Here is a 22,994-nt window from a genome sequence, read left to right on the forward strand (position 1 = left end):
AGATTCTGTTCCCGAGTCTGGTGGTACGCACTTTCAAGCTTCTGTGTCTCTTTGCCTAACTGAAGAGAGAAAGGGCTTATTTCCATGCTCTGTGACACGGTGAGCCTTTTGGGTTTGATATTTTACTTGCAAGCTGTTGCAATCTGGCTCTTGCGTTGGCGTTTACTGTGTTTCATCGACCGTGTGTGCTGGGTGATTGGCGATGCATCCCCCAGCTATAGATCATATTGGCATTTCCCTCATTTATGCAATAGTTCTGGTCATTCAGCACTGGCCATTTGGAGCGGACACATCATGCTGCCATTGCCAATGGTTCAGGATTTAATTTATTCTTTATAAACAATCTTTAAAGAAGTAATCAAGACAAAAATACAGTTCCCAACCTGCAAAACACAGATATTCTGAGAACCAGCATCTATACCAATCATGGTGATTATTGGTTCATAGAATTATACAGTTTGGAAACAGCCCTTTGGCCCAACTTGTCCATGCCGACCAAGATATCAATTTATGCTAGGTTTTGGTTTATTATTGCCACGTGTACTGAGGTACAGTGAAAAGCAGTGCTTTGCATGCTATCTAATCAGATCAAATACTTAACATAAATACAATTAAATCAAACTCAAGTACAATAGACAAGACAATAGGTGCAGGAGGAGGCCATTCGGCCCTTCGAGCCAGCACCACCATTCAATGTGATCATTGCTGATCATTCTCAATCAGTACCCCGTTCCTGCCTTCTCCCCATACCCCTTGACTCCGCTATCCTTAAGAGCTCTATCTAGCTCTCTTGAATGCATTCAGATAATTGGCCTCCACTGCCTTCTGAGGCAGAGAATTCCACAGATTTACAACTCTCTGACTGAAAAAGGTTTTTTCTCATCTCCGTTATAAATGGCCTACTCCTTATTCTTAAACTGTGGCCCCTGGTTCTGGACTCCCCCAACATTGGGAACATGTTTCCTGCCTCTAACGTGTACAACCCCTTAATAATCTTACATGTTTCAATAAGATCCCCTCTCATCCTAAATTCCAGTGTATACAAGCCTAGTCTCTACAGTCTTTCAACATACGACAGTCCTGCCATTCCGGGAATTAACCTAGTGAACCTACGTTCCATTCTCCATCCAATATTCCATCAGTATAATCATCATCAACAGTTGTTACCTCTCCATGGGTGCTCCGGCATCCTCCCACATTCCAAAAACACGCAGGTTGTTTTATGTGGGGGGTCGAGGGAAACGTTCTTTTCCAATCTCTTACCTTGCCAGAGATGCGATTGTTTTCCGGATCGTATCTCTGGTCGCTCTGCGGCCTAACATCGTGGAGCTGGAGGCCTTGCCTGGGACTGACTTTGAGCCCTTGCGGGGATGTAGACTTACCATCTGAGCGTGCGATCCCTTGCCTGGATCGACGCTCCAACCTTCCACATCGTCGCAGTCTCGGGTTGAGACCGAGGCCGGGAGCTCCAAGTCGCACAAAGTTCGACAAGCCCCGACTCGGGGTAGATTGCTCGGCGTGGGAGAGCTGAGATTTCCCCCCCCCCCCTTCCACCCCTCCCCCCCAATGCAGGAGCTTGATCGCCCCGACGAGGAAGGCCTGCCACCAGCTACGGGAGTCAAGATCATCCCGTCAACGGAAGGTTAGAGGCCCCCAACCGCTGGAGGACAAAGAAAGGACAGATTTAACTTTTTTTTCGCCTTCCATCACAGTAATAATAATAATAATATATTCCTTTATTCGTCCCACGCCGGGGAAATTTACAGTGTTACAGCAGCAAAGTGGATAACAAGAGAGGAAGTCACTGTGGTGGATGTTCATGTTAAAATGTATTTTGTGTGTCCTGGTGCTTTTTTATTGTTATGACTGTATGGCAAATGAAATTCCTCGTATGTTGCAAAACATACTTGGCTAATAAAGTATGGTTGTGATGGTTTGTAGGTGAATTGGCATATGTAAACTGTCCCCAGTGTGTGGGATAGGACTAGGGATGATGTTTCATCGGCACGGACTCAGTGGGTCAATGGACCTGTTTCCACGCTGTATCTCTCAATTAAATTGTTTTAAAACCTGTATGGGTGATACATGGTTTTACCCCAGAAATGGTTATCAACTCAAATATTAACAATCCACCTCAATCACCCAGCACAACCATAAAGGTAATATTTTTTCAAAATGTTATTGTTAAGAAACCGAGATCCCTCAACCCAATTGACAAATTGAAGCACATGTCCAAACCGGTGATGTCTGACAGAACTGCATTTTGTGGTTGCTGATAGACTTCTGCTATCAGAGACAGGAATCACACCATTTCACTTCTAATTCTGCATCCACGTGAGATTTCCACATCCCAATACGTCTGCAGGCTACGCTCAAAGACAACGCGGTAAACAAAATTTATCAGTCGGTGATCAGTCTGAAGAAGGGTCTCGACCCGAAACGTCACCCATTCCTTCTCTCCCGAGATGCTGCCTGACCTGCTGAGTTACTCCAGCATTTTGTGAATAAAGCGGTAAACAAAAAGATCAGCTTGAAAAATTTACTACTCCGTTTTTCTAATATCACACTTTAAGAACAAACATAAACGATTTCAAGACTTCTTGCTCTGTCCACTGTGAAATGATCAAAATGCAGTTTAAAAAAACCATTCCAGCACTCAACAACTATAATCATTCAGTGAACACCCGGTGGCGATTGATAAAAAGATACAGCACGGAAATGGCTTTGGCCATTGAATCCACACCAACCACTTTAGAGATACAGCACGGAATCAGGCACTTTTGCGCACTGGGTCAGTGCCGACCAGCAATGACCCGACACAAGCACTAACCTACACTCAAGAGATAATTTCCAGCAGCCGATTAACCTGCAAACTTGCACGTCTTTGAGGTGTGGAAGGAAATCTCGTAGTCAGGATCGAATCCAGGTTTCTGGCGCTGTAAGGCAGCAACTCTACCGCTGCACCACCCAAAGTTGTCTCCTGAAGGTGGGTGAACGAGACAACAGCTGAAATCTTGCTCCGTCGATACTAGGTAATATCAGCTTCATGGTCGAACAGTATTTGATAGACAATCACAAAAAGGTCAAGGTGGTTAGAGTGGATTGTACTTCCAGCAGGACTCTGCAAATCATTACGTTGCTTTGTGATTGTCCTTGCTGCTGGATGCAAAACTACAGAAAATTCAAGCCATCCTTTGGGAGACGAGAGATCTGCTCTCAGTTCTTCCACGGTTGTGCTGGGTGATTGAGGTGGATTGTTAATATTTGAGTTGAAATCTTACAGTGAGCAAAAAACAGAGTGCTGGAGGAACTCAGCGGGACAGCCCGCATTTGTGGAGGGAACGGGCGGATGACTTTTTGGGACGAGGCCCTTCTTCAGGACTATCTTTAATTGGACTTTATTGGACTTCATCTTGCACCAAACATTATTCCCTTTACACTGTGAACAGCCAGATTGTAATCACGTATGGTCTTTCCATTGACTGGATAGCACGCAACAAAAAAGCTTTTCACTGTACCTCGGTACACGTTGCAATAAACCAAACTAATTTATGACAATGAATTTAACAGTGATGATTGGAGATGGCCAAATCTCTGAGGTGGTAAATAATTTTTATTCCGTAAATGAATAAAAGGGGTGGCACAGTGGTGCAGCGGGTAGAGCTGCTGCTTCACCACAACAGAGACCCTTCAACAATCCTGACCTTGGGTGCTGTCTGTGTGGAGTTTGCTCATTCTCCACGGTTTCTTTAGACTTTAGAGAAACAGCGCGGAAACAAGGCCTTTGGCCCACCGAGTCCTTGTCGACCAGCGATCACCCCGCACACTAACACTATCCTACGCACTACTTACAATTTTCACCAAAACCAATTAACCTACAAACGTGTACGTCTTTGTGGGAGGAAATCTCTACGCCACTGTGCTACCCGTTCATCTCAGATCCCAAAGATGTGCAGGTTTGTAGTCTAATTAACATCGGGCTGGCACAGAGACACATTCCTCCAGAGCCCACCCACATTTCCTTAATCCACTTGCCGGACACCAAGTGAAACTTCATCGTTCATTTCCCCTCTACGCAAACGAGCATTGTGGATTAATGCAGACAGAGGCACAGTGGTGCAGCCCCAGAGACAAGGGTTCAATCCCGACTCCGGCTGCTGTCGTGTGACCTTGTCAGAGACTTACATAGAACCCCAGCCGTGCTCAGAAACAATAAAAATGCCCTCAGCAAAGATGATCTTTTGTTCTCCAAATATCCTCTGGAGTTCTTTGTTATCCTGTGTCCAAGTTGCCTTGCTTTTCCACTGCATTTGCACAACACCATGGTGTAAGAGTGGCACCATGGCCCAGCGGTAGAGCTGTTGCCTCACACCGCCAGAGACCTGGGCTTGATCCCGACTGCGGGCGCTGTCCGTATAAGGTTTGGACAGTCCCTCCGTGACCGCGTGGGTTTCCTCCGGGTGCTCCGGTTTCCTCCCACATTACAGAGACGTGCAGTTTAATTGGCGTTGGTAAAATTGTAAATTATCCCCAGTGTATAGGATAGTGCTAATGGACGGGGTGATGGCTGGTCGGGTGGATTCGGTGAGCCGAAGGGCCTGTTTCTGCACTGTAACTCTAAAGTCTAATGTCTAAAGAATGATGGTGGCTCTTAGATAGCCTCATGGATATGCATGTATTGGAGCAATATGGATTATGTACAGAGAAGAGTTAATCTTGGCATTGTGGTCGGCACAGACATTGTGGGCTGAAGTCAAGAGTCTTGTCACTGTGCTGTAGTTTAGTTTCGTTTAGAGATGCAGTGTGGAAGTCCATGCCAACCAGTGATCCCCACAAACTAACACTATCCTACACACAGCAAGGACAATTTACAATTTTACCAAGCCAATTAACCTACAAACGGAATCAAGGGATATGGGGAGAAATCAGGAACAGGGTACTAATTTTGGATGATCAGCCATGATCATATTGAATGGCGGTGCTTGCTCGAAGAGCTGAATGGCCTACTCCTGCACCTAGTTTCTATGGTTCCATGTTCCTAAACCCGCATGTCTTTGGAGTGTGGGAGGAAATTGGAGCACCCAGAGAAAACCCAGCGATCACAGGGATAACATACAAACTCCGTACAGACAGCACCTGTAGTCAGGATCGAACCCGGGTCTCTGGCACTGTAAGGCAGGAGCTCTACCGACCTGCCGCCTTTGTACTTTGCTACATTTTATGTTATCTGACCAGACGTACGTCTATTCAGGGGTCTGTTTCCACGCTGTACCTCTAAAGATAGTGGGTGTAGGATATTCCTTCCTTTGAAACAGATACTTTGACAAATTGTTAGCCTGCTAGCCACAGAGGGTTGAGGGTAGAGGCCGTGAATAAGGAGGTGCAACGGTAGTTAATCCAATCAAATCAAACTCAAGTACAATAGGCAGATGGAAGGGAAAGATACAGAGTGCAGAATATAGTTCTCAGCATTGTAGCGCATCAGTTCCACAGACAAAGTCCAATGACCACAATGGGATAGAGGTGAATCGGACAGTGCCCTAGCTTATGGAAAGTCCATTCAGAAGCCTGATAACAGTGGTGAAGAAGCTGTTCCTGAGTCTGGTGGTGTGCACTTTCGAGCTTCTCTACCTTCTGCCGATCGGGAGCAGAGAGGAGGAATGACCGGGGTGGGGCACGTCTTTGATTATGTTCACTGCTTTGCCGAGGCGGCGTGAAGTGTAGATGGAGTCGATGGTGGGGAGTCCGGTCTGATGCGATGGAATGGGCTACATCTACAAGTATCTACAAATTTTTGCAATTCTCTCTGTAATCGCATTTGCCTGTGTTCGGCTCATATCTTTTAGACTTTAGTCTTCAGACTTGAGATGCAGTGCGGAAATAGGCCCTTCAACACACCAAGCCCCCGCCGACCAGCGATCACCCCGTACATTAGCACTATCCTACACACGAGGGACAATTTACAATTTTTACAGAAACCAAGTAACCTACAAACCTGGGGGTGTGGGAGGAAACCAGAGCACCCGGAAAGAACCCATGCGGTCACAGGGAGAACATACAAACTGCATACAGACAGCACCCATCATCAGGATCGAACACGGGTCTCTGGCACTGTAAGGCAGCAACTCTACCGCTGCGCCACTGTGCTGCTCCAAGCTCTTTATATCTCTTTAAACGTTTCCTACAGTTGTACCCGTTCCTGCACCAAATAGTCTCTATCACAACTGCTCCACCTTCAGAGACACTGATCACTCCATCCCTCAACCACACCTGGGAAAAGGCCATTCTAGACTGGGTATTGAGTAATGAGGAAGGGTTAGTGAGCAGTCTTGTTGTGCGAGGCCCCTTCATTAGGATGGAGAGTGACAAAGTCGATACAGAAACAAGTGTTCTGAACTTAAAGAAAGGTAACTTTGAGGGTATGAGGCGTGAATTGTCCAAGATAGACTGGCGATTGATGCTGAAAGGGTTGACGGTGGACATGCAATGGAAGGCATTTAAAGGTCGCATGGATGAACTATAACAAGTGTTCATCCCAGTTTGGCAAAAGAACAAACCAGGAAAGGTAGTGCATCCGTGGCTAACAAGGGAAATCAAGGATAGTATTAAAACAAAAGATGAAGCATACAGATTAGCCAGAAAAAGTAGCATACCAGAGGACTGGGAGAAATTCAGAGTCCAGCAGAGGAGGACAAAGGGCTTAATTAGGAAAGGGAAAATAGACTGAGGGAAAACTGGCAAGGAACATAAAAACAGACTGCAAAAGCTTTTATAGATATGTCAAGAGAAAAAGATTAGTTAAGGCAAATGTAGGTCCCTTACAGTCGGAAACAGGTGAATTGATCATAGGGAACAAGGAGATGGCAGACCAATTGAATAAATACTTTGGTTCTGTCTTCACTAAGGAAGACATAAACCGTCTGCCGGAAATAGCGGGGGACCGGTGGTCTAATGAGATGGAGGAACTGAGGGAAATCCAGGTTAGTCGGGAAGTGGTGTTAGGTAAATTAAATGGATTAAAGGCAGATAAATCCCTAGGGCCAGATAGGCTGCACCCCAGAGTGCTTAAGGAAGTAGCCTCAGAAATAGTGGATGCATTAGTGATAATTTTTCAAAACTCTTTAGATTCTGGAGTAGTTCCTGAGGACTGGAGGGTAGCTAATGTAACCCCACTTTTTAAAAAGGGAGGGAGAGAGAAAACGGGGAATTATAGACCAGTTAGCCTAACATCGGTAGTGGGGAAAATGCTAGAGTCAGTTATTAAAGATGTGATAGCATCACATTTGGAAAGTGGTGAAATCATCGGACAAAGTCAGCATGGATTTACCAAAGGCAAATCATGTCTGACGAATCTTATAGAATTTTTCGAGGATGTAACTAGTAGAGTGGATAAGGGAGAACCAGTCGATGTGTTATATCTGGACTTTCAGAAGGCCTTCGACAAGGTCCCACATAGGAGATTGGTGTACAAACTTAAAGCACACGGTATTGAGGGTTCAGTTTTGAGGTGGATAGAAAATTGGTTGGCGGACAGGAAGCAAAGAGTAGGAATAAACGGGTCCTTTTCGGAATGGCAGGCAGTGACTAGTGGGGTACCGCAAGGCTCAGTGCTGGGACCCCAGTTATTTACAGTGTATATTAATGATTTGGACGAGGGAATTGAATGCAACATCTCTAAGTTTGCGGATGACACGAAGCTGGGTGGCAGTGTTAGCTGCGAGGAGGATGCTAGGAGGCTGCAGAGTGACTTGGATAGATTAGGCGAGTGGGCAAATGCATGGCAGATGCAATATAATGTGGATAAATGTGAGGTTATCCACTTTGGCGGCAAGAACAGGAAAGCAGAGTATTACCTGAATGGTGACCGATTGGGAGAAGGGGAGATGCAACGTGACCTGGGTGTCATGGTGCACCAGTCATTGAAAGCAAGCATGCAGGTGCAGCAGGAAGTGAAGAAAGCGAATGGTATGTTGGCATTCATAGCAAGAGGATTTGAGTTTAGGAGCAGGGAGGTTCTGCTGCAGTTGTACAGGGCCTTGGTGAAACCGCACCTGGAGTATTGTGTGCAGTTTTGGTCTCCTAATCTGAGGAAAGATGTTCTTGCCTTAGAGGGAATACAGAGAAGGTTCACCAGATTAATCCCTGGGATGGCAGGACTTGCATATGAGGAAAGACTGGATAGACTGGGCTTGTACTCGCTGGAATTTAGAAGACTGAGGGGGGATCTTATAGAAACATATAAAATTCTTAAGAGGTTGGAGAGGCTAGATGCAGGAAGATTGTTCCCGATGTTGGGGGAGTCCAGAACCAGGGGTCACAGCTTAAGGATAAGGGGGAAGTCTTTTAGGACCGAGATGAGAAAACATTTCTTCACACAGAGAGTGGTGAGTCTGTGGAATTCTCTGCCACAGAAGGTAGTTGAGGCCAGTTCATTGGCTATATTTAAGAGGGAGTTAGATGTGGCCCTTTTTGCTAAAGGGATCAGGGGGTATGGAGAGAAGGCAGGTACAGGCTACTGAGCTGGATGATCAGCCATGATCATATTGAATGGCGGTGCAGGCTCGAAGGGCCGAATGGCCTACTCCTGCACCTATTTTCTATGTTTCTATGTTTCTATGTAAAACTGGACCTCCTCAAAACCAGATTTGTTGTTGGGGAAAGAATACCGAGGGCTAACAACTCCTAAATGGGGATGTGGACGGTGCTAATGTGGTGACAAGGAACCGTAGACAAAGCCTAAAGGTAGAGGCAGTGACGACACCCAAGATTCAGGAACGTCACTGATGTTATAGCGTGCAGCCATCATTGTAACAGGAAACTGCATCTACCGTCAACTAAGTTACACCTGTGGATAATCATTTTATTCTGTAATCAAGACCTGGCTCCACTGTTCATCAAGTTTCTGTGTAATCTTGTCAGCTGAGAATATAAAAGCTGTACTAAAGTCACATTCAGGAGATGGGGTTTGACTGGTCTCCTGGTGCGCACCAGTTTTAATGAACCGCCCGTACTCTTCTATCACCAACTCCACGTGATCTCTCCATTTGCTCCAACAAGTTGGTGCCTATTCCAGACACGATTTGTTTTCACTACGAAAGCAATCTACTGCAGGTGCTGAAAATTAAGAGCAAAAGCAGGAGATGCATTCAAAGCTAATGGCAGTGAACCCTGCGTTTTGGAGGGAACTGTTTACTTCACAGGCATTTAGTTAATCAGGCATTGAGTGGTCTTTTAAATGATTAATGTGATGAGAATGAGCAGGGGATTAGTGAGAATGCTTAGCATATGTGGAGTGCAATTGAAATATTACCTCAGAACCTCGGGGATAACTGAGTTATTTATTAACATCATAACCACAATAAACTTCGGTAACATTACTGTTAATAATCATATCAGTCACCTTGGCGTAATATATGGATGGATGTTAACTAAAATGATGCGAGCCATATTTATGCACGAGGACTGAATGCAGCCGGGATAATTATTTCTTGCCGAGGTAATACAGTTGAAAAAGTTAACTATATTAAGAGAGTGAGGAGATTGGAACATACATTCTAATTAGTTATTGCTGCAATAACTTCTCCATTAATGGAGAGAGTCATACAGCAGGTCCTTCAGCCTAACCACGATGCCCCATCTAAACCGACCCCACCTGCCCGCATTTAGTCCATGGATAGACACAAAGTGCTGGAGTAACACAGCAGGTCGGGCAGCATTTCTGGAGAAAAGGAATAGGTGATGTTTTGGGTCGGGACCCTTCTTCAAACTGAAAGATAGAGTGAGCTAGAGGTGGGGAGTAAATAGACTGGAGGCGTGCAGTGGAGTCGACTAAATGTGCAGGAAGTATAAAGCAGCATCTGCAGTTCCTTCCTTTGCATTTACTCCCAATCCATGTACCCGTCTTTTAAATATTGGAAATATTGTACGGCAAACTGTGGAGCAAAAGGAACGGGATTGTTCACCTTAGCATGGACTGGATGGACCAAATGGCCTCCATGTGCATTGTTGTTGGATATCTAAAGCCAGATGGGGTTTTTTTAAGTAATATTTTTTTAATGATATACAAATACATAAAAAAGATATATAACTATATAAATATAATTAAACCAGTTACTTTTAATATTTATTCACAAAATGCTGGAGTAACTCAGCAGGTCAGGCAGCATCTCGGGAGAGAAGGAATGGGTGACGTTTCGGGTCGAGACCCTTCTTCAGACCCGACCCGAAACGTCACCCATTCCTTCTCTCCCGAGATGCTGCCTGACCTGCTGAGTTACTCCAGCATTTTGTGAATAAATCGATTTGTCAACCAGCATCTGCAGTTATTTTCTTATACTTTTAATATTTATCTTTCTGGCGAATCAAAATAATATTATTTGTGACACTGGATTGAAGACCAGGTCTCAATAAAGCTCAAAGCCACCTTTAAGGCCTCTCCTACCAATTCCTCATTTCTAATTTAGAGCAGTATACTTCAAATGAACATGACATCTATTTACTAATTAATAAACTTAATTTTCAATTATTTTCGTTCATCCTGCTCACAGTCCCTTGCCATTAATAATTATTATTCAGGAAACTGTATAAATATTTTAATGCGCATTAAAAGAGGTTTCTTGCCCTCAACCGAGGAAGCTTTCCAGTGAGGTACAGTACTTTTAGCAGCACAAGTCTGCCCTGCTAATGCTTCAAAGTGCTGGAGCAACCCAGCGGGTCAGGCACCATCTCTGGAGATGTTCAGTTTATTGTCACGTGAGCAGAGGTTCAGTGAAAAGTTAGACACAAAGTGCTGGAGTAACTCAGCAGGTCAGGCAGCAGCCATCTCAGCATCTTTCGGGTCAGGACTCTTCATAAAAGGGTGCCCACCCGAAACGTCCACCATCCTTTTTCTCCAGAGATGCTGCCTGACCTGTTGAGCTACTCCAGTTCTGTCTCTGTCTTTGGTTAAAAAAAAAAAAACAGCATCTGCAATTCTTTGTTTCCACAGTGAAAAGCCTTTGTTTTGTGCGATCGTCAGAAAGACTATACATTATTAAAATCAAGCCGTCCACAATGTACAGATACATGATAATGGGAATAATATTTAGTACAAGATAAGGTACAGTGAAGTCCAATTAAAGATAGTTTGATGGGGTAGATGGGAGGTCAGGACCACTCTGTGTGGTTCAGTTGCCTGATAACAGCTGGGAAAACTGTCCCTGAAAATGGAGGTGTGTACCTCTTCTGTACCTCTTGCCTGATGGGAAGGGGGAAAAGGTGGGACTCATCTCCATCCTTGTCCTCCAGAGATGCTGCCTGACCGATTGAGTTACTCCAGCACTTTGTGCCTTTTTTCATCTTGCTGCAGCTTACTGGACTTTAAACCACATCCGTAGTCCCGGCATGTTCACTCCATTGTTGATGGGCCCTGGCATCATGTGCTGCTGCAGAAATCGGCCTTTCAGAATTTAACTTCCAAGTGACTGCAAAACAGAGCAAACCCATGCTTGCCATCTTATCTCAGTACAATTAATCATGAGGCTTGCCTTTTCAATAATCTCAGCTTTTGCATCTTTGCTGAGCTCCAGGTCAACAGGGTGCAGACAGGCATCTAGATTTTAGGCTTATCTTCCAAAGCTTTCTCATGAACTTGTGTCAGAAGCTTTAATACGCTTTCCACGCTCTGGTCTAATTAATGCACATAGCGAGTCATTGATGTATCTATCTCTCTCTCCAATTCTCACACTACCTCCCCATTACTAGTATAAGAAAATAACTGCAGATGCTGGTACCAATCAAAGGTATTTATTCACAAAATGCTGGAGTAACTCAGCGGGTCAGGCAGCATCTCAGGAGAGAAGGAATGGGTGACGTTTCGGGTCGAGACCCTTCTTCAGACTGAAGGTCCCCATCACTAGTTGTATTTGTTCAAGCAAGCCCGCCTAAATTAGTTTAGTTTATTGTCACTTGCATCAAAGTACAGTGGAATGTTTTGTTGTTGCGTGCTAACCAGTCAGCGGATAGACCATACGTGATTTCAATCGAGCCGGCCATAGGATACAGATACATGATATAGGGAATAATGTTTAATGCAAGATAAAGTCCAGTCAAGTCAGATTAAAGATAGTCCAAGGGTCTTCAATGAGGAAATAAAGCAGTAAGGCCAACCCTCTTATCATATCATATCATATCATATCATATATATACAGCCGGAAACAGGCCTTTTCGGCCCACCAAGTCCGTGCCGCCCAGCGATCCCCATACATTAACACTATCCTACACCCACTAGGGACAATTTTTACATTTACCCAGCCAATTAACCTACATACCTGTACGTCTTTGGAGTGTGGGAGGAAACCGAAGATCTCGGAGAAAACCCACGCAGGTCACGGGGAGAACGTACAAACTCCTTACAGTGCAGCACCCGTAGTCAGGATCGAACCTGAGTCTCCGGCGCTGCATACCCTGTAAAGCAGCAACTCTACCGCTGCGCTACCGTGCCTAATATATATCCATTCATCTTCATCGGCACGGTGGCGCAGCGGTAGAGTTGCTGCCTTACAGCGAATGCAGCGCCGGAGACTCAGGTTAGATCCTGACTACGGGCGCCGTCTGTACGGAGTTTGTACGTTCTCCCCGTGACCTGCGTGGGTTTTCTCCGAGATCTTCGGTTTCCTTCCACAATCCAAAGACGTACAGGTTTGTAGGTTAATTGGCTGGGCAAATGTAAAAATTGTCCCTAGTGGGTGTAGGATAGTGTTAGTGTGCGGGGATCGCTGGGCGGTGCAGACCCGGTGGGCCGAAGGGCCTGTTTCTGCGCTGTATCTCTAAATCTAAAAATAAATCTAAATCTTGACCTTGATTTAAGTTTTACCGGAACTACAAGGAGAGGTCGCGTACATTTGAGGAAGAGGTCGAAGCAAAGAAATGCAGTCGCTGGTTTACAAAAAAAAAAGACAAAGTGCTGGAGTAACACAACGAGTCAGACTGCATCTGTGAAGAACATGGACAGGTGACGTTCTGGATCGGGACCCTTCTTCAGACCGATTGTACAAACTTGAATTGTTTTCTCCAGAACGCCCGAGGTTGAGGGGAGATCTGATACAAGTTTTATACAGTTATGAGAGGCATCAATAGGATACACAAGTCAGAACCTTTCCCCACCATTGAAATGTCAAAGAACAAAGGCCATAGCTTTAAGCTGAAAGGGTCAAAGTTGAAATGGGTTGGGCATGACAAGTTCTTTTTAATGTGCAATTCTTATTTTGCACCCTTTACCTTTTTATCTCCGGCTTTTGCCCAACCACCCTCCTTTCAAACCCCCCCCCCCCCCCCCCCCCACACCTGTGTCCGCCTGACACACAACAGACTTTTTCCTGCCCTCCCAGCTTTCTTTGTTCCTCCCAACACCAGAGTTCTTAAAAATGTCAAATACAGAAACTTGAAAGCGCGCACCACCAGACTCAGGAACAGCTTCTTCCCCTCTGCTATCAGGCTTCTGAATGGTCCTTCCATAAGCTGGGGTACTGTCCGATTCACCTCCACCCCGTTGAGGACATTGGACTCTGTCTCAGGGAATGGTGCGCTACAATGCTGAGAACTATATTCTGTACTTTGTATCTTCCCCTCTGCTACATTAATTATACTGGCGTTTGACTTGATTGTATTTATATATAGTATAATATGATCTGATTGGATGGCATGCAAAGCAAAGCTTTTCACTGTATCAAGGTTCACGTGACAACAATGAACCTAAACTGAGACCTGTAATAACAATAGTGCCATAGAGCGCAGAACACTTGTGCAGCGGTAGAGTTGCTGCCTCGTAGTACCCGAGACCAGGGTTCGACCTTGACTACGGGTGCTGTCTGTAGAGAGTTTATATGTTCTTTCTGTGACTGCGTGGGTTTTTTTCCGGGTGCTTTGGTTTCCTTCCACACTCCAAAGACGTGCAGGTTGGTAGGTTAATTAGTTCTGTGAATTGCAAATTGTCCCCAGTGTGTAGGATAGTGTTAGCGTGATCACGGGGTGATTGCTGGTCGTCACGGACTCGGTTGGCCGAAGTGCCTGTTTCCACGCTGTATCACTAAAGTCTAAAGAGGCCATTTGGCCCAACTTGCCAATGCCAACCAAGATGCCCCTTGGAAGCTAGTTTCATCTACACAATCACTCTTTGTACAAATCCTCCATCAATTTTATTCCTGGCCCCATTAAATATAATATTCCACAGTATTTTGCTTCTGGTACTAATTTAGTTAATTGCACCATAATTGCTTCCTTCTGTTGGGCTTGTCTTTGTTGGCCAGATGATGAATTCTGACCTGATCTAATCTCTTTGCCGCAGAACCTTTGAACGCAGTGCATAAAGAATGATTTAGTTTAGTTTAAAGACGCAGAACAGAAACAGACCCTGTGGCCCACCGAGTCCACACTGACCAGCGATCACTGCACATTAACACTATCCTACACACTGGGAACAATTACAATTATGCCAAGCCAATTAACCTAAAAACCTCCACGTCTTTGGAGTTTGGGAGGAAACCGAAGATCTCGGGAGAAAACCCACGCAGGTCACGGGGAGAATGTATAAACTCCGTACAGACAAGCACCGGTAGACTGGATTGAACCCGGGTCTCTGGCGCTGTGAGGCAGCAACTCTACCGCTGCGCCACCGTGCTCAAGCAGAACTCGAACAACACAAACAAAAACAATTCAGCAACTTTCCTCCCGCGGCAGTTTTGCCACTTTCATCACTGCAGCGCTGTGAAACAGTCCTGATGATTTACCCCATTCCAACCACATACCCTTCAGCAGAAACCGTTCCCACTATTTAGCTTTCCTTACAAATACTCCTTCAATATTTCATTTATGAATTATTCCATCACAGGCTTTCAGCTCTCTATTTCTTGGTCACTGCCTCCCAAGGTACAAAACCCATGCTTAAAACATATCCAATAAGTTTAAAGAGCAATGAATGATGATAAATGTGAGGATGTCTCCTCCACATCAATGATTGGAGTGATAAGCCTTTGAAACAGATCATTAAAAAAATCAATTTTAAGTGATTTAAAAAAAATAAACCCTGTCAATTCTGCAGTTTGATGAAGGGTCTCGGCCACCTATTCCTTCTCTCCAGAGATGTTGCCTGTCCCACTGCGTTACTCCAGCATTTTGTGTCTATCTTCGGTGTGAACCAGCATCGGCAGTTCCTTCTCACCCGTCTTTTCCCATGTTGTCACGTTCTCCCCGTGACCTGCGTGGGTTTTCTCAGAGATCTTCGGTTTCCTCCCACACACCAAAAACGCACAGGTTTGGAGGTTAATTGCACCGCCTCTTCTTCATTTTCAAGGTGTAGAAATCAGAAAGGCCCGAATTTTAGTCCGTGCTCTCTGAAGGTGGGAGCGAACCTTTTACTTCGAACGTAGAACTGCTCAGCCTACAACGTTAGTGCTGAACATGATGCCGATAAAAAAACTCCTCTGCCTGCATGTGATCCATATCCCTCTATACCGTGTATATCCAGAGATCTACCCAAGAGCCTCCAAAACACCACCATCATATCTGCCTTCACCATCACCCATGGCAGCTCGTTCCAGGCACCCATTACTCCATGCAAGACTTAGACCGCACAAACGTTCCTTCCATTAAATTGTCCTTCTCTGACTTTAAGGCTATGGGCTCCAGTCTTTGACATCTTCACCCTGGGAATAAAGTGATGATCTAGAACTCTCAGAAATGTTATACACACTTGAATACTGCCAGAGAACACAATCTAGGACTGACCAAAAGAACACAAGATGTTGGAGTAACTCAGCACATCTGAGGGCATCTCTGGAGGACATGGATAGGTGGCGTTTCAGGTTGGGACCAGAAGGTATCCCGAAACGTCACCTATCCATGTTCTCCAGAGATGCTGCCTGACCCGCTGAGTTACCCCAGCACTTTGTGTCATTCTGTGTAAACCAGCATCTGCTGTTTGTGGTTTCTCCAAGTCTGTCCAACCTCTTCTCATGCATTACAACAGTTAAAGACCATCTCCTAATATACCCATTGGTTTATACTTGTTTAATAATCATTCATGAATCAGTCACATTTAGAAGAGAAACACAATATCGTGAATTTTAAGGGCAACACTCTGGAAATATACGTAGGAAGGAACTGCAGATGCAGGTTTAAACCGAAGAGAGACACAAAGTGCTGGAGTAACTCAGCGGGTCAGCTCCAAATGTGGGTTCCCCCTTTGCTTGGCCATCGGTGCCGACTCCGATTTGTTCTGTAATCTTTCATGCCTCTAGCTTCCCTCTCCCCCGACTTTGTCTGAAGAAGGGTTCCGACCCAACGGGTCACTCATCCCTTTGTCTCCAGAGATGCTGCCTGACCCGCTGAGTTCCTCCAGCACTTGGTGTCCAACTCTGAATGTATGCAGCCATTGACTCAGCAGTTCAACTAAATGGATTTGAAAAGAGATGAATATGCAAAGGCCCAGTAAAATAGTTCACAGCAAAGCTTCCATTAAGGTGATTAAGTGGATATATGCATCATATGTAGTGACAACAACAAAAATTATGCTCGTAATGCATTCAAGAGAGAGCTAGATAGAGCTCTTAAGGATAGCGGAGTCAGGGGGTATGGGGAGAAGGCAGGAACGGGGTACTGATTGAGAATGATCAGCCATGATCACATTGAATGGTGGTGCTGGCTCAAAGGGCCGAATGGCCTACTCCTGCACCTATTGTCTATTGTAATATCTCAACCTATTATTTCCGTCGAGCCAACCAAGATGCCCCATCTGCAAGAGTCCCACACGCCCACATTTGGCCCAGATCCTTCTAAACCTTCCCCAGACAGCTACTAGCTACCTCATTGGAGACCCTCGGACTATCTTTGATTGGACTTTACTGGGCTTTACCTTGCACTAAACGTTATTCATGTTAGTCCCATTATAATGTATCTGTACACTGGGGATGGATCTATTGTAATCATGCATTGTCTTTCTGATTGTCTAGCACGCAAACGTTTTTCACTGTACCTCTGACGATAAACCAAACTCAAGCTATCCACGAATTGTCCGTGTCTTTTAAATGTTTGTGCACCCACCTCAACCATTTCCTCTGGCAACTCATTCCATATACCCATCATCCTCTGTTGTCCCTCGGGTTCTTATTAAATCCTCATCTTAAACCTATCCCCTTTAGTCCTTGATTCCCGTAGTCTGGAAAAAAAAAGTTACTACCCCACTCATGATTTCACCCATCTGTCTGAGATCATCCCACAACCCCCTGAACTTCAAGGAATAATGTAACAGTTAGTCTTAAATTACACAGAACAGTACAGCACAAGAAGAGACCCAACTGCAGCTGCTGGTCAACAAACAAAAGACAAAGTGCCGGAGTAAGTCAGCGGGTCAGGCAGCATCTCTGGACAACATTGATGGACGACGATTCACGTCAGGATCCGCCATCAGACTGGAGAAGGGTCCCCAACCTGAATCATCACCTGTCCGTGCTCTCCAGAGATGCTGCCTGACCCACTGACTTACCCCAGCACTTTGTGTCTGTCGATCTTTGGTATAAACTGCAGTTCTTTGCTTCTACAAGCTGCCTGACCTGCTGAGTTACTCCAGTACTTTGCATTTTTTATCCTCACTGAATAGTGCCAGGTCTTTTAACGCCACTTGAGTTGGCAGGCAATCTTTGGCTTCAGGACTCACATGACAAAGTTTTGCTTGATGGATTGGATTATGCTCACCACTCTGAAATTTCCTGGACGGGTTTGAATTCACAACTTTCTCTGCAATCTCCTGTGGTGTTGCAAAGAGAGCCATTGCCAAACCAAACAGTTTGAAGGCTTTTTCTAGTGCTTCTGTAAAAAGTGATAAGAATCATTGAAGACGTGCTGAACCTCTTCTGTCTTCCGAGGAAGTAGAGGTGTTTGGTCCTTTCTTGGCCACTGCGTCAATGTGTCTACACCAGGACAAGTTATCGGCTTTAATCAGCTTTGTGCTAAAGGTGTGTACATGAATACTTTAGACTATAGAGATACACCATGAAAACGTGCCTTTCGGCCCACCGGGTCCGCGCTGACCAGCGATCCCCGTACATTAACGCTTGACTACACACACTAGGGACAATTTGTCATTTTACCAAGCCAATTAGGCTGCAAAGCTGCACGTCCTTGGAGCATGGGAGGAAACCGGAGCACCCGGGATTGTCAGGATCGAACCCAGGTCTCTGGCACTGTAAGGCATCAACTCTACCGCTGTGCCACTGTGCCGCCCTGAAATACGCATTACGATTGATTCTTGCTATTTCAAATGCCTTCACAACAAATTAGGTGCCCCAAAATGAATTGGGATCATTGACTCTGGCTGCTCGGAGAACTACTCCTAACCCCTTAGCCTCGATCAGTTTAAAGGCAGACAGAAACGAGAACCAACAGACTGTGCCTGCTCCCCTTCAAGACACACACCACCTCAACTCTAAAATAAATGCAGTACCGTGTTCAGTTTCGGCCACCCTGCTACAGGAAGGATGTCGTTAAGTGGAAAACAGTGCGGAGAAGATTTACGATAATGTTGCCAGGACCTGATGGCCTGAGCTTTAGGGAGAGATTGGGAAGACTAGGACTTTATTCCTTGGAGGGCAGAAGGGAGATCTCATAAAGGTGTTTACACACGGTAGGGAAATCAAGACCCAGAGGACATGGGTTTTTAATGTCAGAGGGGAAAGATTTAATAGGAACCCGAGGGGCAAATCAGCAGGTGGTGGGTATATGGAACAAGCTGCCAAAGGAGGTAGTTCGGGCAGATGCAACAACATTGCTATTGAGGGCGTGCAGCGTAGGTTTACTAGGTTAATTCCCGGAATGGCGGGACTGTCATATGTTGAAAGACTGGAGCGACTAGGCTTGTATACACTGGAATTTAGAAGGATGAGAGGAGATCTTATCGAAACCTATAAGATTATTAAGGGGTTGGACATGTTAGAGGCAGGAAACATGTTCCCAATGTTGGGGGAGTCCAGAACCAGGGGCCACAGTTTAAGAATAAGGGGTAGGCCATTTAGAACTGAGACGAGGAAAAACATTTTCAGTCAGAGAGTTGTGAATCTGTGGAATTCTCTGCCTCAGAAGGCAGTGGAGGCCAATTCTCTGAATGCATTCAAGAGAGAGCTGGATAGAGCTCTTAAGGATTGCGGAGTCAGGGGATACGGGGAGAAGGCAGGAACGGGGTACTGATTGAGAATGATCAGCCATGATCACATTGAATGGCGGTGCTGGCTCGAAGGGCCGAATGGCCTTCTCCTGCACCTATTGTCTATTGTCTATCATTTAAAAGGAATTTGGACAGGAACCTGGATAGGAAAGGTTTAGAGGGATATGGGCCAAAAGCAGTAAATGGGACTAGTTTAGGTGGGCATCTGGTCGACATGGACGTTGGGCCTGCTTCCGTGCTGTGTAACTCTCAGCAATAGATTCACAGTCATACATCACAGAATCAGTGTAGGAAGGAAATGCAGATGCTGGTTTATACCAAAAGATAGGCACAAAATGCTGGAGCAACTCAGCGGGTCAGGCACCATCTCTGGGGGAAAAAAAAGAATAGGTGTCCTTTCGGGTTGGAACACTTCTTCAGAACAAAGGGTCCGACCCGAAACATCATCTTTTCTTTTTCTCCAGAGATGCTGCCCGAGGCACTGAGATCATCCGGCATTTTGTGTCTATCTTCAGCACAGAAACCGGCCCTTCGGCCCAACTCACCCACGCCGACCAAGATGCCCCATCTAAACTAGGGTCAAAACTGGTGGGTTAGGACAATGTAGTCAAGGCCACAGGAACATTTTGGGAACAACCTCACCCAGAAGTACTGCAGGAATATAAAAGAGTAGACAAGGCCCGCCTTCTCAAGGGCAATTAGGAATAGGTAGTAAACAGCGGCCTTGCCAACAATGCCTGCAATCCATAAATAAATAATGATTTTTTTAAAAATAACAGCCTGTGCACTGCAGGTGGACTAGGTCTCAGTTTCTGCTCTTGATAAAGTATAGCTTCAGCACTTCTGACCTGCACCGATGGCTGATGGAGTTCTGTGAAATAACCCCTAACAACAGAACTCAGCTGGGGTCTGGAGAGAGAAAAAGATGGATTAACACAGAGTCCAAGTTGGAACCAAGAACTGGAGTGCAAGCATTGCACTGCATCCAGATCAGAGCTAAAACGGGCAAAGGCAATAAACAATAAGAGTTTGAAAGGTTCAGGGTGAAAACTAAAACAGTGTAAATATTTAGAATGTAGAAATAAGGAACCGCAGATGCCGGTTCATAATTAAAGGCGAAGTCCTGGAGTACCTCAGCGGGTCAGGCAGCATCCCTGGAGAACATGGATAGGTGACGTTTCACAGAGTGCTGGAGTAACTCAGCGGGTCAGGCAGCATCACTGGAGAACGTGGCTAGGTGACGTTTCGGGACAGGACCCTTCTACAGACCAGGCAATGAAATAATGTATCATAAGGAACTGCAGATGCTGCTTTATTAAAAAAAGACAAAGTGCTGAAGTAACTCAGTAGGTCGTGCAGGAAAATAACTGCAGATGCGGATACAAATCGAAGGTGTCACAAAATGCTGGAGTAACTCAGCAGGTCAGACAGCATCTCAGGAGAGAAGGAATGGGTGACGCTTCGGGTCGAGACCCTTCTTCAGACTCAGTAGGTCAGTCAGCATCTCTGCAGGACACGGATAGGTGACGTTTTTGGTCAGGACCAGACTCCAGGCGACTTAAAACTTTGCCTATCCACGTCCTGCAGAGATGCTTCCTGACCCACTGAGTTACTCCAGCACTTTGTGTTTTACTTAAGATTCCAGCAACTGCAGTTCCTGGGGAATCTTGCAGAAACACAAGAGCATGTTCACCCTCTCCAACGGTCTGGGTGGCACCCTGTAACATTCTCTGTGGAGACTGCACTGCCCATCACAGTGAGTGCGTGGGTGGTGGCTTCCTTCACAACGTTTAAAGACTGAATTACTCCTCATGGAAGTTGAGCACCATAATTGCAGATTCCACTCTTACAACCTCCAGGCACGATTGAATCATCGGCAATTAGCTTGCAATAGCCACATCCTGTAGCAATATTCCTCAACTAAAGCTGTAATGAAATTATACATAATTACCACGAATGCTAGAGCACCACGAGAGCAAGAACAATTTAGTTTCTAATGCCAATTGGCCCATCTTTTTGTTGACACCAGACTTCTAACTTATTAAGCCTTGTCTGTCTCCCGTACAACTGACTGTTTTTTTTGTTTTTTTTGTTTTTTAATCAAAAATATTTATTCAAATATTAAAATAATATATACAATACAATAAAACCAAGGCAGACCCCACCACCAGAATACTATACAAACAAATATACCAATTGAAATGATTATACAATTATATTACAATCCCCATCCAGGATACATCGAATCCCCCGTGGTGCCCAGCGGTCCCGGAAATCCCCCAGGGTGCCCGTGGACAGCGCGTAGTCCCTTTCCAACACCACCCGGGCACGGATGTAACCCCGGATAAGGGGTAGGCAGCTGGCTCGGGCAGAGCCCTCTTCCGCCTGGTGCCATGAGTCGCGGGATGGCCAGCTTGGCCTACAACTGACTGTAGGCTGGTATCTGAGATAGTCGTCTAAATGTCCCTTCTACATTCTCAAACAGCTCAGTCACAAGTTACCCTAGTCCAAAAATTAGTTAGTTTAGTTGATCGTCACGTGTATTGAGGTACAGTGAAAAGCTTTTTTGTTCTTTGCTACCCAGTCAGCCGAAAGACTAGACATGATTACCAACGCACCGTTCACAGTCTATAGATTCAGGATAAGGGGAATAACGTGGATAACGTTTAGTGCAAGATAAAGTCCAGTAACGTTCGATTGAAATGAGTCTGAGGGTGTCCGATAAGGTAGATCATAGGTCAGGACCACTCTCTATTTGTTGGTTGATGGTTCAGCTGCCTGATAACAACTGGGAAGAAACTGTCATATCATATCATATCATATAAACATAGCACAAAAAGTAAGGAAATTTGTGTTTGGTAGATTATTTCTTTGTTGTAACAATGCTTCTTGGCAATAAATCTTATACCGTTGGAAAGCCTGTTTATTTCCCTTTTAAATGGTGCCACATTTGTAAGGAACATGCATTTGTGGGATGAGCAGCAGAGCTGAGTATGTGGGTTGCGCCCATGAAAAATCTGCCAAATCTTCTCTGCCAATGCCAAACAGCTTATTCTGCCATTGACTCTTGTTCGGTGTTGTTTGAAACAAGAAACAAGACATATTGGCAATTTAACAATTTATTCATTTAATAAACAGGAGCCTCAGTAGCGTGTGGAAGAACCATAAACAGCCACAACAGCCTGGCACCTCCTCCTCATGCTGGTCACCAGCCTGGTCACACACTGTTGTGGGATGGCATCCCATTCTTCAACCAGCATTTGTCGCAAGTCAGCCAACGTGGTTGTGTTGGTCACTCTGGCACGAACAGCACGCCCAAGCTGATCCCACAAGTGTTCAATGGGGTTGAGGTCAGGACTGCTGGCAGGCCATTCCATCCTCTCCATTCCCAAATTCTGGAGGTAGTCTCTGAGAAACCCTGCTCTGTGGGGGCGAGCATTGTCATCTTGGAGGATAGAGTTCGGTCCCAGACTATGGAGATATGGGATTGCCACTGGTTGCAGAATCTCATCTCGATATCTCTCTGCATTGAGATTGCCTCCAATGATGACAAGCCTCATTTTTCCAGTGAGGGAGATGCCGCCCCACACCATCACACTGCCTCCACCAAAAGATGTTACTCTATCGATGCAGCAATCAGCATAGCGTTCTCCACGTCTTCTCCACACTTTGACCCTATGATCCAACTGCCGTAGGCAGAATCTGGACTCATCGCTGAACATAACGTTCCTCCACATGTTCAGGTTCCAGTGCACGTGTTGCCGACACCAGCGCAAACGGGCCTGACGGTGAAGGGCAGTCA

Source organism: Rhinoraja longicauda, chromosome 11 (genome assembly GCF_053455715.1).
Source record: "Rhinoraja longicauda isolate Sanriku21f chromosome 11, sRhiLon1.1, whole genome shotgun sequence".
In the NCBI taxonomy this organism is placed as follows: Eukaryota; Metazoa; Chordata; class Chondrichthyes; order Rajiformes; family Arhynchobatidae; genus Rhinoraja; species Rhinoraja longicauda.